This window comes from Rhinopithecus roxellana, chromosome 16 (assembly GCF_007565055.1).
Source record: "Rhinopithecus roxellana isolate Shanxi Qingling chromosome 16, ASM756505v1, whole genome shotgun sequence".
Taxonomy (NCBI): Eukaryota; Metazoa; Chordata; class Mammalia; order Primates; family Cercopithecidae; genus Rhinopithecus; species Rhinopithecus roxellana.
Window position 1 is genome coordinate 22,446,988 of NC_044564.1, and position 12,544 is coordinate 22,459,531.

Consider the following 12,544-nt stretch of genomic DNA (forward strand, 5'->3'; position numbering starts at 1 on the left):
CTCGGCAATAGAGATAGAGGTTGGAGTGAGATTATAGTCAGGATACTTGGATGTGGATGTGATGGCAGAACGGTACTGACGGTGTTAACCAATGGGAAACTGTCTTCTCATTAGCAGAGGTCCAGAACTTCCAGCAGGTAAGCCATTCTTTACCCAGCACCTCCTTTGACATTTCCTTCCGTGTGAATGGTTCTTCAGCATTTGGACAAGTGGTTCTTTATCTGTAGCTATTGAATCTTCCCTTTCAATGCCTTAAAATAGGAGATGGTCCTCTTTCCATTTTTGTGCATTTTCCGTCATCCATTCTGCCCCCCAACATTGGTGTCAGGGATATACAAACAAAGCAGAACTGAGACTTGAGGAGCTTACAGTTTAATAGGAGGAAACAGCTATTTGATAAATGCTGTAAGGTATTACGATACAAGTATGTAGAGGGATAAGGAGGATAGCCTGTAACCCACAGTCACCTTTTTTGTAAAAAGATCCTTCAGATGACCATTATTTAGATATTCCTTAATGTCTAGAAATGCAAAACTGGTCACAAAAATGAACTGTATATTTACCATTTGACAGACTATTAACTAGCACGTATTTAAATTTGTTTATGATTATTGTTTATGTAATGTGTTTTAAAACTTATTTGTAGCAGCAGTACCCTTCAAATTCACAAGATTGGGAAATGGTTTTCTAGAAGCAGATAGTGAATTTCAGAATGAGAGCTTTCATTCATATATATTATATATATATATATATCTCTCTCTTCTAAGATTACAGTTGTTTTGCCTTAGTTAGAAACAAAGAAAAAACAGGATATCTAAGGAAATTTAACTCCAAGTCCAGTTAACCAACCAGCAAATTTTCCTAAACATTTAACGAAGGCATAACACCAGTCTTAAAGAAACATTTCTAGAGAATAGAAAGCAAGCCAGTACTCCCTGATTCATTTTCTGAAGCTAGCATAAGTCTTTGTAACAAAACTTGACAGGGACATTACAAAAATGGAAAATTACAGGTAATCTCACTCAAAACACAGAAGCAGAAATTCTAAACAAACCAAATCAACCATTTAGAGCAATACAGTAAGCCTAAAATGGGCTGATTAGGAATGTGAATTTGGTTGAACGCCCCCAAGCCAATCAAATTCACATATTAACAGAAAAATCATATGATTAACTTGTAGATACAGAAGTTTTTCAGAAAATCAAACATCCATTTACGAATTTTTTTTTTCTTTCTTTTTTTTTTTTTTTTTTGAAGAGACAGAGTCTCTCTCTCTTGCTTAGGCTGGAGTGCAAAGGCACGATTTCAGCTCACTGCAACCTCTGCCTCCTGGGTTCAAGCAATTCTCCTGCCTCAGCCTTCCGAGTAGCTAGTACAGGCACGTGCCACCATGCCTGGCTAATTTTTTGTAGTTTTAGTACAGATGGGGCTTCACCATGTTGGCCAGGCTGGCCTCCTGACATCAGGTGATCTGCCTACCTCGACCTCCTAGAGTGCTGGGATTGCACGTGTGAGCCACTGCACCCGGCTCATGTATAAATTTTTAACAAATTAGAAATAGAGAATTCCTTTAATTTTCTAAAGGGGGGTCTTTAAAAAAAAAAAAAAACAAAACAAAACTACAAACACCGTACTTAAATATTAAATATCGACAGTTTTTCATTTGAGGTTTGGGATAAACTAAAGCTGTCTGGTTAGCACTGTGCTAGAGGTCCTTGCCAGTGCACTAAGACAAGAAAATGAGTACATGTTGGAAAGAAAGAAATACAACAGCCAGGATTTTCTGCCAAGTAGACAAGGATATAGACAAGGATATAAATAGAATTGTGCATATAGAAAACTCAAAAGAACTGAGATAAACTATTAGAATTTATCATTGAATTATACTGAAAACCTAGAATAAACCTAAGAACTAAAATGTGCAAGACCTTGACAGAAAACTATGAAGCATTATTGAAAGAATTAAAGACTCAAGTAAATAGCTTATAGATTGCTATCTTTACAATATTGAATCTTCCAATATTCCTTAACTCATTTCTAGATCTAATGCAGCCCCAAGAAAATCCCAGCAATTTCATCTTTTTCCTTGTCTTTTTTTCTTTCCTTCTTTTGAAATAATTTGATTCTAAATTCCTATGGAAATTCAAAAGGCCAGAGATAACGTAGACACTCTGAAGGACAACCTGCTATAACAGATGAAAGGAAGTCTTATAAAGCTGCAGTAATGACGATGGTGTGGATCAGCACAGGGATAAAGAGAACAGTGCAACAGACTACTGAACCCAGAAACAAACTGATGCATATGTGGCCAGTTTTTTAAACAAAAGAGCAGTTGGCAAGTCTTTTTCAGTATATGATGCTGTGTCAAGTAGGTGTCCGTATGGGGAAGGGAGCACTTGATTCCCACCACACCAACACCAACAATCAATTCCAGGTGATGTGTAGATCTAAATGAAAAAGAGAAAATAATAAAAATTATAAGGAAATAATATAGGCAAATGTCTTTATGACCCAAGTGTAGGGAAATATTTCTTAAACAGGATAATAGCAACTAGAAGCACAAACCTGAAACCATTAACTATAAAGATTTAAAGATGGGAGAAATTAATGGTGTGTTTGTGTGTTCTGTTAGAAATAATCCAGCAAAGAGAGAAACATGATGGTATAAAAGAGAATTTGCAGAGTCACATTCTTTACAAGGTGAAAAGTGGGTGAGATTTGGCATTGAAGAGTGGGCTGAATTTGTTCACTGGGTGATCGGTTCTAAAATTCTATGCAGTTTTTGAATAGTGGCTGCTGTTATTCCCATGTATTAGAATGGCAGAACACCAGAGTAAACAATCTCATTGAATAGCTACCAGAACCATCTGAAGGAACTTCAGCATTTTCCTGTTCAGTAAGCAGTGTTTTGATATATTTTTATTTTAAAATTGAAGGGACTCAAATGACTTGGGTACCTCTGGAATAACAGTTGTCACTCACAATTTTCACTTTTGTCAAGAAAACCAGTTTTTTAAAGGGCAGCCTCAGAGTCAGAATTCTCAAAAAGGTCTTGCCAAAAGCACCTTTTCTTACAAATGCTGTACTGTCCCTTAGCCCTGTGTGGCTTTTAAAACTGATCCTGGACAATTCATTAATTGGACTAGCCACATTTCAAGTGCTCAGTAGCCACATGTCACTAGCTAGTGGCAGCCTTTTCAATGGGGCAGATGTAGAATATTTTTGTCATTGCAGAAAGTTTTCTTAGTTCTACAATGGGACTTTCCACCTTTGCGGACAGACACCAAATAAAATTTTAGCTGGCCTGTAGTTAAGTGACTGCTCTGGTATAACTTTAACCCCTGCCACATTAGGTTGTCAAAGGTGGCCCACCACCTTAAAAGCCTGCCTACTCTTTGGGTGTTTACTTGCATGGCTTATGATTTTCTGGTTAATAAATAAATTAGAGGCTATGCATCATAGTTCACACCTATAATCCCAGCATTTTGGGAGGCCAGTATGGGAGGATTGCTTGAACTCAGGAGTTAGAGACCAGCCTGGGCAACATAGTGAGACCTGTCTCTACTGAAAATCAAAAATTTAGCCTGGATTGCCTGAGCCCAGGAGTTTGAGACCACAGTGAGATGTGATCCAGCCATTGCACTCCAGCCTGGTCGACAGAGCACCCTGTCTCAAAAAAAAAAAAAAAAGAACAAATTGTGGTATACATTTAAAACTATCCAATCTAGGGTTGTGACAGCATTGTTGAAGATGGTAACCATTTGAGAGGTTTCAGAAAGCTTGATTTGCTGAAACTTATAGGTGAGGAATGTTGGAGGACTGTAATAGATTTTTGCTGCTGGGTTCAGCACTTGAGGAATCTGCCTCTTATAAGTAGACAGCTCCCGAATGTAATTTCCCTTTCCTTTCGTGATGTTCTTCTCCACTTTCCCCTCTCTTCACATAGTCCTATCCAAGCTTGGAGGAAGCTACTTCAGGGTGGTCTGCGTTATGTAGGGAATTTTTTTTTTTTTTAGCTTAGATTCTAGTGGAAGATCTGTAATGCAAGGCGAATTCACAGTAGATGGCAATTTGTGAGGGATACAGAGGATAGAAATAGGATATATTGGATACACTTAAAGATATGGTTGGCACTTTACCTTGAAATGAAAAAAAAGAAAACAAAAAACAACAAAAAAACAAAAAACAAGTTTAGATGTGATCATCTCCAAACTGGCTGCTTCAGGAGAGAGCCAGCTGGTTAACTGGGTTACATAATTCGAGTATGGGTTTGGGGTGGATATGTTCATAGGGGCCTAATACCTCTTTCCAGCTTCTCTTTGTCCTGGAATTCCAAAATCTGTGATGTTATTGCTGGAACTTTGATTCAGCAGTTGCTAAACACCTACTCTTGTGTTTCTGGCACTAGGCTTGGGCCTTGGGTTTACACAGTTCCAAGAGTCTGGGTGCTCAGTCTGATAATGGGAGACAGGTGTACACAAATAATTACCATATAGTGTTTTCATAAACAGAATGTCCAAGGTTCAGAAGGTCCTGAAACAACATTTAGTCTGATTTCCCCCATTTTCTACTAGATACAGCTGAGGCCCAGAGAGGGAGAGACTGGTTTAAGTAATGCCAAAAGAACTAGAACCTCAGAACCTGAGTTTTCTGTTGACTGATCCTTAATAATTTTACTCTACCACCCTAAAATATGATCACCATCCTTGTGGGAAACATCTAATTTGTATCTGCTTTAAAAAGCCCACCCCTTCCATGTTGTCCTCTTGACTGCCCTCTCTCCTTAACTCTGATACCACTTTACTATTTTTTCCTTGTATGGACTGTGTTTTTGTGGAAATTTTTATTTTCTCTTGTATCGTGATTATCAGGACAGGAGCCAAGCCGGCTTCAATCTTTGTCCTTATTTCCCCTCCCCAAGCGACGTCTGAACAACTGTCAGTCACACTTGAAGCCTCGGACAAGTTGGGTTCGAACCTGTTTGCTTGCTCCACTGAGAGACACCTTTGTGTACTGCAATAAAAATTCCTACTTTTCGGGCCACGTGAATGCATTTATGCTGTAAGAACTACGTGAGGTTAGTTACTGTTTGCGGAGTTTTGTAGGTAGGATGCACAGAACAGTAGCAACAATTTACGAAGAGAAGATTTATACGAATTGGAACAGGGCCCTGCCGTCCGCAGGGCGGCGGGGGGCGGGCTGGGGCGGGGCTGCGCAGTGGTGCTGCGCGCCCAGCTCTGTTGCCGGAACTAGTCCGAGTCGTGCGCCGGACCGCGCGCAGCCCCGCCCCGCCCCGCCCCTTTCCCCCGTGGGGTGGAAACAAAGGGGGCTCGGCGCGCGGTGCGGAGCCTAGGGGAAAGGGGAGGAGAGCTCCGGCGGTCTGGCGCGCTGGGCTCTCTAGGTTTGTGCTGGCGAGGGGACGGGGTGGGACGGACGATCCGTACCCAAGAAGTGGGAGGGCCGCGCGTCTCGCGGCCTAGCGGCGAGGGGCGTCGCCTGCGCGCGCAGCGGAGGCCAGTGCGCCGGCGCGCAGCGAGCGGGGTCTGTGATCGCCGAAGCGGGGTGCGGCGGGGCGGGGCCGGGCCCCTAGTGCGGTGTTGCGGGACGGGGCCGAGGCCTAGGCGTTTGGGGCGCGGGGGCGGAGAGGATGGAGCCTCCGAGGCGTTAGGCGACTCTGTCATTTCTGGGCGTGCAGCCGTCGTTTCTTGGCGCGGCCCGTGTGATGGTGCCGGGAAGAAGGAAGCGCAGTGACAGTGCCTCAGTTGGAGCCGGGGTTCCGGGGGTGAGGAGGCCCGCGGACGGCGGATCTGGCGAGCTGGCCGCGGGCTGGGCGAGCAGTCACAATAGGAGGCGGCGGCCCAGCGAGGAGCCGCGGGAGCTGCCCTGCAGGGCGGAGCCTCCCCTCGCAGGTACTGGCCGCCGCAGCCGTTGGCTGCAGCGCGAGGGCGGGACGGGCCGCGGGCTGTTGGGAGCCTGAGGGGCCGCACCCGAGTCTTGGGCTAAGGTTTGGCCGGGCCGCCCGGCGCTCTTTGTTCCCACGGCGGCGAGGAGGCGCGGTCTTAGCTCCGAGAGCCGCCGGCCCACTGCCCGGCAGATGGTCTCGCTGTCTCGCTTCCTCGCTCCCTCGCTCCCTCCCTTTTTGTCGAGACGCAGGTGAAATGATGTCACCCAGGAGAACGCGGAACCCGGTCGAAAGGGTCCTCTCTGGCGTCCTTCTACTTCCGTGGGTTTCTGGACAGGCTGCGTTTTGTTCTCAGGGGATGAAAGTTCTTTCAGGGCTGAAGCGTGAGAGAGGTTGGTTTTTGAAACGGGAGTATTTCAGGTTATTGAGGTCCAAAAAAAATAAAGTTTTTGTTTATGTCTGTATGGCTTGTAAGGTACAGTATTTTTCTTTGTGTTGCAAAAATGATGTATGCTATTATTCAGTAAAAGTTGGGTGTGCTAATTTTTCTACCGAAAGTAGAAACACACATGTAATTATCGCCACCATTGTATGACTTGCCGTTTCTTTTTTCTTAAGAGGTGGACTTAATATATGAAAACTTAAATGTATTCAAAGCTCATAATACAGTTGTTACCTTAGAGTTGCAAGTCTGCTGTATCCTATTCAGCCTTGATTGCGAGTGCTGTTATACTTGAACAGTTACCATAAATTTCTTTCAATAGCAAGCAACCCTTGTATGTAGGCTTTCAAAAAAGTTCCCTTTTATAGGGACAGTTGGAATAAAAGTAAAATTGTTCCTAACTTCAGGGAACACCGTGTAATGGAAGAAATAGAACTTTTGTAGAGGTGACAATACGAAACCAAATGCATATAGATGTCATTAGGTGTGGGAAGCTGGGACACACTTGGAATAAAAAAAATGAAATTTCTGACTGGAAGTTTACCTGGGAATTGTATCCCCTTTCTCTGGAGTTTAGACATGTACTGGTATATTTCACCTTTTGCAAACGTACTAATCATGCATTGTTCATTCAATTTTAAGTTGGTTTTTATAATATATCTGTGAGACTTATTTCTAAGAGATTTGAAGGCCTTAGATCCTATAGGAATAAGTTCTGCGACAGACTGGTCATGTGCACCTCAGGCTCTCATCTGTAAAATATAAAAAAAGTTGGACTTATATATAATCTGTGGGTTTTCTACCTCTGACTTCGTCTGTGATTTTAGAAGGTAGTTCGTATTTCCATACTTGTTGGGCTTTATATGCGCATCCTGTTTTTATAGTTAAACTGTCAGGTATTACCCTGGGTCAGTATTGAGAATTTTCTCTACTAAAATAACCTAATTTTTGATGAAGAGTAAACAAGGTGGCATAGTCAGAGATAACTGAATCTGTTAGCTCATAATGTAGGGTGTAGATCTATTGTCTGCCAATAGCATTGGATGAGGCTTTTCGTTAATTCATGTTACATTCCTAGGCTGTTTCTGTTTGTGCTCACTTTCTTTTTTTGAGACTGTGAGTGGAAAGTGTGGGTGAGAAGTTCTTATAAAAGTTTCTGAAATGATTAGGTACTTGATCAATATGGAAAGATTATTGGTCAAGATTATGTCCTCTAGTTTATTCCACCTATTTCTCTGTACCACCTCTAGTTTGGTTTAGGCCACCACCATTTTGTAATTCATCTTGCTGGAAAGGTAGTTCTTAATTAGTCTTGATCGTTGCATTGCGTCCGGATGTACTTACTTGTTTCGTGTTTGTTTTCCTGCTAAGAAAACATGTCAGACAGTTTTCACTTCCATTTTGCTCTATTTAACTAAGCGTTTTCTCTAGAAAGAACGAACAGATTGTAAACATGGATTTTGAACAGTATAGTTCTTGTCTAGTTCATCAGCAAACGTTACCTAACACGACGTTATCTACAGGAGATAAAGCATTAATACTTGAACTCTATATAGTAAATTAATGAGAGAAATTTAGAATAAACAGATGAAGAAGAGGGGTCATGTACACAGTCTCTTTTCCCAATTCTACCATCTTTTCATTTAAAAAAAAATTTTTTTTTAATTTTAGTTTTTCCAGAAACAGGTTTTGCTGTGTTGTCCATTGTGGGTGGACTCGCACTTCTGGGCCCAGGTGATCCTCCTTTCTTGGCCTCCTGAGTAACTAGGACTACAGGTGTTTGCCATGGAGCCTGCCTGCCTTAGATCTTTCCCTTTTTTAAGGATCTGAACTTTTTACCTCTTACCTATTATCCTCTTGGAGTTGCTGTTATTAATTGTCCCTTACTAGACTGAGTCACTTTAAGGGTAAGGACTGTTTCATTTTCCCATTTTGTAGTCACAGCATCCAGCATATGGCAGGCAAGCAATACGTATTTGAATTATGATTGTTATTTAATGAAATCGTAACTCGGTCATATCTCTTTTTTCGAACTGTTGTAAAACCCACAGTTATTGTGTAAGTAATTATATGTGTGTGCGTGTGCATGTGTTTGGAGAGAGGGAGAGGGAAGAGTGTGTGTATAAAATTTTTTATTGGTTTGGACTTTTGTTGTCTAGATATTTTTCACTTCTGTGTAATTCTTTGTGGTAACCAACTTAAGTAAAACAATTTTAGACTTACTTTTTTGAGGGGAGAAAAATCTTTGTGTAGGCAAATCTAGATTTTGGAAGGGAAGGAAATGAAAGTTTATTTAAAATATCTCACTCTTATTTTTCCTACCCTTTATTTCTGCATTCTGTGTGTAATGGAAAGAGGATTTCTTTAGTTGTATGTTTTCTTTTCCCTTTTCCTTCTTTTTTATCACCTTATGGGATTGTGGACTAGGGAAAGGAAGTAGGGGAGCCTTAGCCTGTTTTCACAGACCCTATTTTTGCTGTGCTCTCAGAAAGAGATGGATCCAGTTTGTTTGCCTAAACTCAAGAATGGGAACAATAATTTCTTTTTAGAAATGATTGTAGCAGTGCTGGGCAGTAATGAACATCCTCACCCACATAGTACCAGTCCTTAGTTTTCTCCTAATACTACCTATTAGCTTTTGAAAATTATTTTTTAGGTCAGGCATGGTGGCTCACGCCTGTAATCCCAGCACTTTGGGAGGCTGAAGTTAGTGGATCACCTGAGGTCAGGAGTTCGAAACCAGCCTGGATAACATGATGAAATCCTGTCTTTACTAAAAATACAAAAAATTAGTTGGGTGTGGTGGCCAGCACCTGTAATCCACTACTCTGGAGGCCGAAGCAGGAGAATTGATTGAACCTGGGAGGCGGAGGTTGCAGTGAGTCAGAATCATGCGAGTCAGGATTGTGCCACTTCACTCCACCCTGGGCAACAAGAGCGAAGCTCCGTCTCCCCAAAAAAAAAGAAAAAAAAATATATGTGTGTATATATATATTTTTCTTTTTCATATATGTGTGTATATATGTGTGTGTGTGTATATATATACACACACATATATACACACATATATGAAAAGCAAATTGTGACTATTGCGTAGTGATACAATGATTTTTTTATTCCTTTCATTCTTTTTCATATGTCATTTGTGTATGAGAATTGTTGAAGCTTAGAGATGAATGACTTAGAAATTTTGTCTTGGATCTCAAAGGGTAATGACATCTCAGAGGGTCAGTTCTATCCAGTGTTTGGACCTGTTTTCCAGAACCAGGCCCTTGATTTTTTTTTTTTTTTAAAGGAGCTTTATTGAGTTATGTTTTACATACCATAAAATTCACTCCATTCAATTAGATTATTTTTGTTACGTTTTGAACATTTCTGTCATCCCACAAAGATCCCTGTGCCCATCCAGGCCTGCCTTTTGCATAACTCCAAGGGTGCACAGCCCCATTCCTACTTCCAGGGTCCTCTCCTGGACTAGCTTTGAAGAATGCCACCTGGGCCTTTGAGTACCCCTGCTCCACACTATCAAAATCCTTTCAGAGAACTCTGTTCCCAGAAAACAGAAGCCAAGGAAATAGTTTTGTTTTAGGCCCAGTGATAGAACTCTTCTCAAAGGAAAGGTGACTTTTCGGTCTAGTTTATTCTCAGAACAGGGAAACAGAAAATCCCAGCAAGGGGCACAGCATGCATCAGTAGCTCAATGATTTATTCTGCCTCAGCAGGATGGGGTGGACTTACTGGGCAACCACTGTCTTCATTTAATGGTGATCTGCAGGTAAGTGCATCAGATCTCTTCCTTGATCAAAGCTTTTAGCTTGTCTCATTGCCAACCACATTTCTTTTTTTTTTTTTTTTTTTTTTGAGACAGAGTCTCGCTCTGTCGCCCAGGCTGGAGTGCAGTGGCCGGATCTCAGCTCACTGCAAGCTCCGCCTCCCGGGTTCACGCCATTCTCCTGCCTCAGCCTCCCGAGTAGCTGGGACTACAGGTGCCCGCCAGGTCGCCCGGCTAGTTTTTTGTATTTTTAGTAGAGACGGGGTTTCACCATGTTAGCCAGGATGGTCTTGATCTCCTGACCTCGTGATCCACCCGTCTCGGCCTCCCAGAGTGCTGGGATTACAGGCTTGAGCCACCGCGCCCGGCCGCCAACCAGATTTCTAAGAAACTTGTTACACAAATGAGAAAGGCAGGCTGTATATCATTTGCTTACAGTTTGAAAGATTATTCTTTTAATAAATAGTTGAATGCCTGCTATGTGCCATGTACTCTTCCAGGTGTTAGTGACATTGTGCTGAACAGGACATGGAGCTTATACATGTTCTCCTGAGGGTATGCTCAAGTCACCTCATTGATTTGGCTACTCTTTAATCTTTATAGGGAGTTCTCTGTTTCCCTTCCTAATATTCCAAGATAATTTTTTCCTTGAATTTATGAAGTCCTGTTTATATTTAACCGTACCTTACGATCATAGCATTTAAATAATTTTCCCCTCCCCCAAGTAGTAGTGTTTCTGGTTGCTACTTTTTAATGGCTGCATAGTTGAAGTAAGTGTACCGTAATTTTACTTAGCAAATATTTGTTAAACATTTAGGTTGCTTCTAGTTACCTTTTAAATTGTCACTACTATTGTGGTGTGGTGACCATATTGATGCATGTGGCTTTTCTCATATTTTGGAATATAACCTGATAATTTATCAGTTTAAGTATTAGAGATTCAAACATGTTTTTTTAAACTATTAATCTACCTAATTACTTCCAAGAGATTAACAGTTGCCATCATGGAAGTGGTGAGAATATTTGGAGTTCTGGATTTGACTTCATTTTACAGATACCCAGACTTGTAGCTAGAGATGACACTAAGCACCTGACTTCTCATCTAATGTTTTGTTTTCATCGTTTATATTAGATGTGATTTTAGTGCTTTTGACCGACCAGTTGGTATGCTGAAGAATGCTGTGTGGTCCTTTGTGAGCACCTTATTTTGTATAAGTACCTTATGTCATACTGGCTTAGAAGTCATGTATCTGTATCCTCTCTCTCACTTTTATTGGAGAAAAAAAAAAAGGAAATGAATGAAGAAGGATGCTGTTGTCAGAAGCAATTTTAAATGTTTTGGGACAGTGTCTTGTCCTAAGTGCTAATGTTAGTGCGGTAATTACTAATAATTCCTACAGTCTCCAAGAAAAGTAAAGTTGTTGGTTATGTTACCAAAACACAGAATGGCCAGATTAAACAAAGGATGTCCTAAAATAGTAGTGTTGATGCTTAGAAGGTTAAACTGTTTTCTATAAACTTTAGTCTTGTGAAATAGGGTTTTCTCAGTTATGCTTAATGAGTTAGTCATATGATTATACGGAAATAGACATTAAACATGATAAGTTTTGGGAGTTGCAGACTTAATCTGGTCTCAGGATGTTTCCTTGGCAGGACTTTTTAAATACAGGTTGCAATCTGAGAGAAAGCCGAAGTTAACAAATGTGTAATGCCAGCCTAAAGAAAAAATTATGTCAGTTTTCAGGAAACAAGTTTATTTTTAAGTACTAAAAATGGTTTTAAATAGGCCTGGTGGAATAGTTGATATTTACTAATCAAACTAGATTATAAAGAATGTTACTTTAAAGTAGAAGGTGATTTAGTGGGTTGAGTATGAACCTTAGAATTTGATAGACTTGAGTTTAGATTATGGTTTTGATATTTCTGAGGTGTGTGACTTTAAGCAAGTCTGTTAAACCTGATGTTCAGTGTATAAAGATGGAAGAGCCCAGTTCAGTTTCTGGCATGAAGCCAGCTGTTACCAGATTGAGGCTTTAAAACCTGTTATACTGCTTAAATAAAAATGTGTTAATTTTTATATCCTCTGTAATCAAATCAGTGTAGCCAAAATTCTGGAGAACAACTTTTTTTCACTGTGGTACAATAATTTTTATTCAAGTTATATACATATACGTTTTGTTTTCTGTTTTGTGTAACAAATTACCACACATTTATTTGTTTAAAACACAAACATTTCCTCACAATTTCCATGAATCAGGAATCCTGGTATGGGTTAGCTGCTGGGCTCCCTGTCCAGGGCCTTACCTTGCAGGAGCTGTGATTTCCTTCTTTTCTTTTCTTTTTTCTTTCTTTTCTTTCGACAGTCTTGCTCTGTCACCAGGCTGGAGTGCAGTGGCACGATCTTGGCTTACTGCAACCTCCACCTCCT

The 12,544-nt window shown here is 40.9% G+C and overlaps 1 protein-coding gene across 12 annotated transcripts in view; it reads left to right on the forward strand.

Moving 5' to 3' along the window:
- Nucleotides 1-12,544, forward strand: part of RNF38 (ring finger protein 38) — a 154,222-nt gene that overhangs the window by 83,479 nt on the left and 58,199 nt on the right. The window contains exon 1 of one of the 12 annotated variants that reach the window (XM_010369948.2): nt 5,246-5,401. The exons of 4 other annotated variants lie outside the window; for them this stretch is intronic. The gene's annotated coding sequence lies outside the window, so the exon portion shown is untranslated. Of the gene's footprint in view, nt 1-5,245; nt 5,402-5,535; nt 5,910-6,274; nt 6,295-12,544 lie in introns of those variants that run through there. 7 more of the 12 variants (XM_010369946.2, XM_030919406.1, XM_010369947.2 and 4 more) reach the window with 7 other exon arrangements.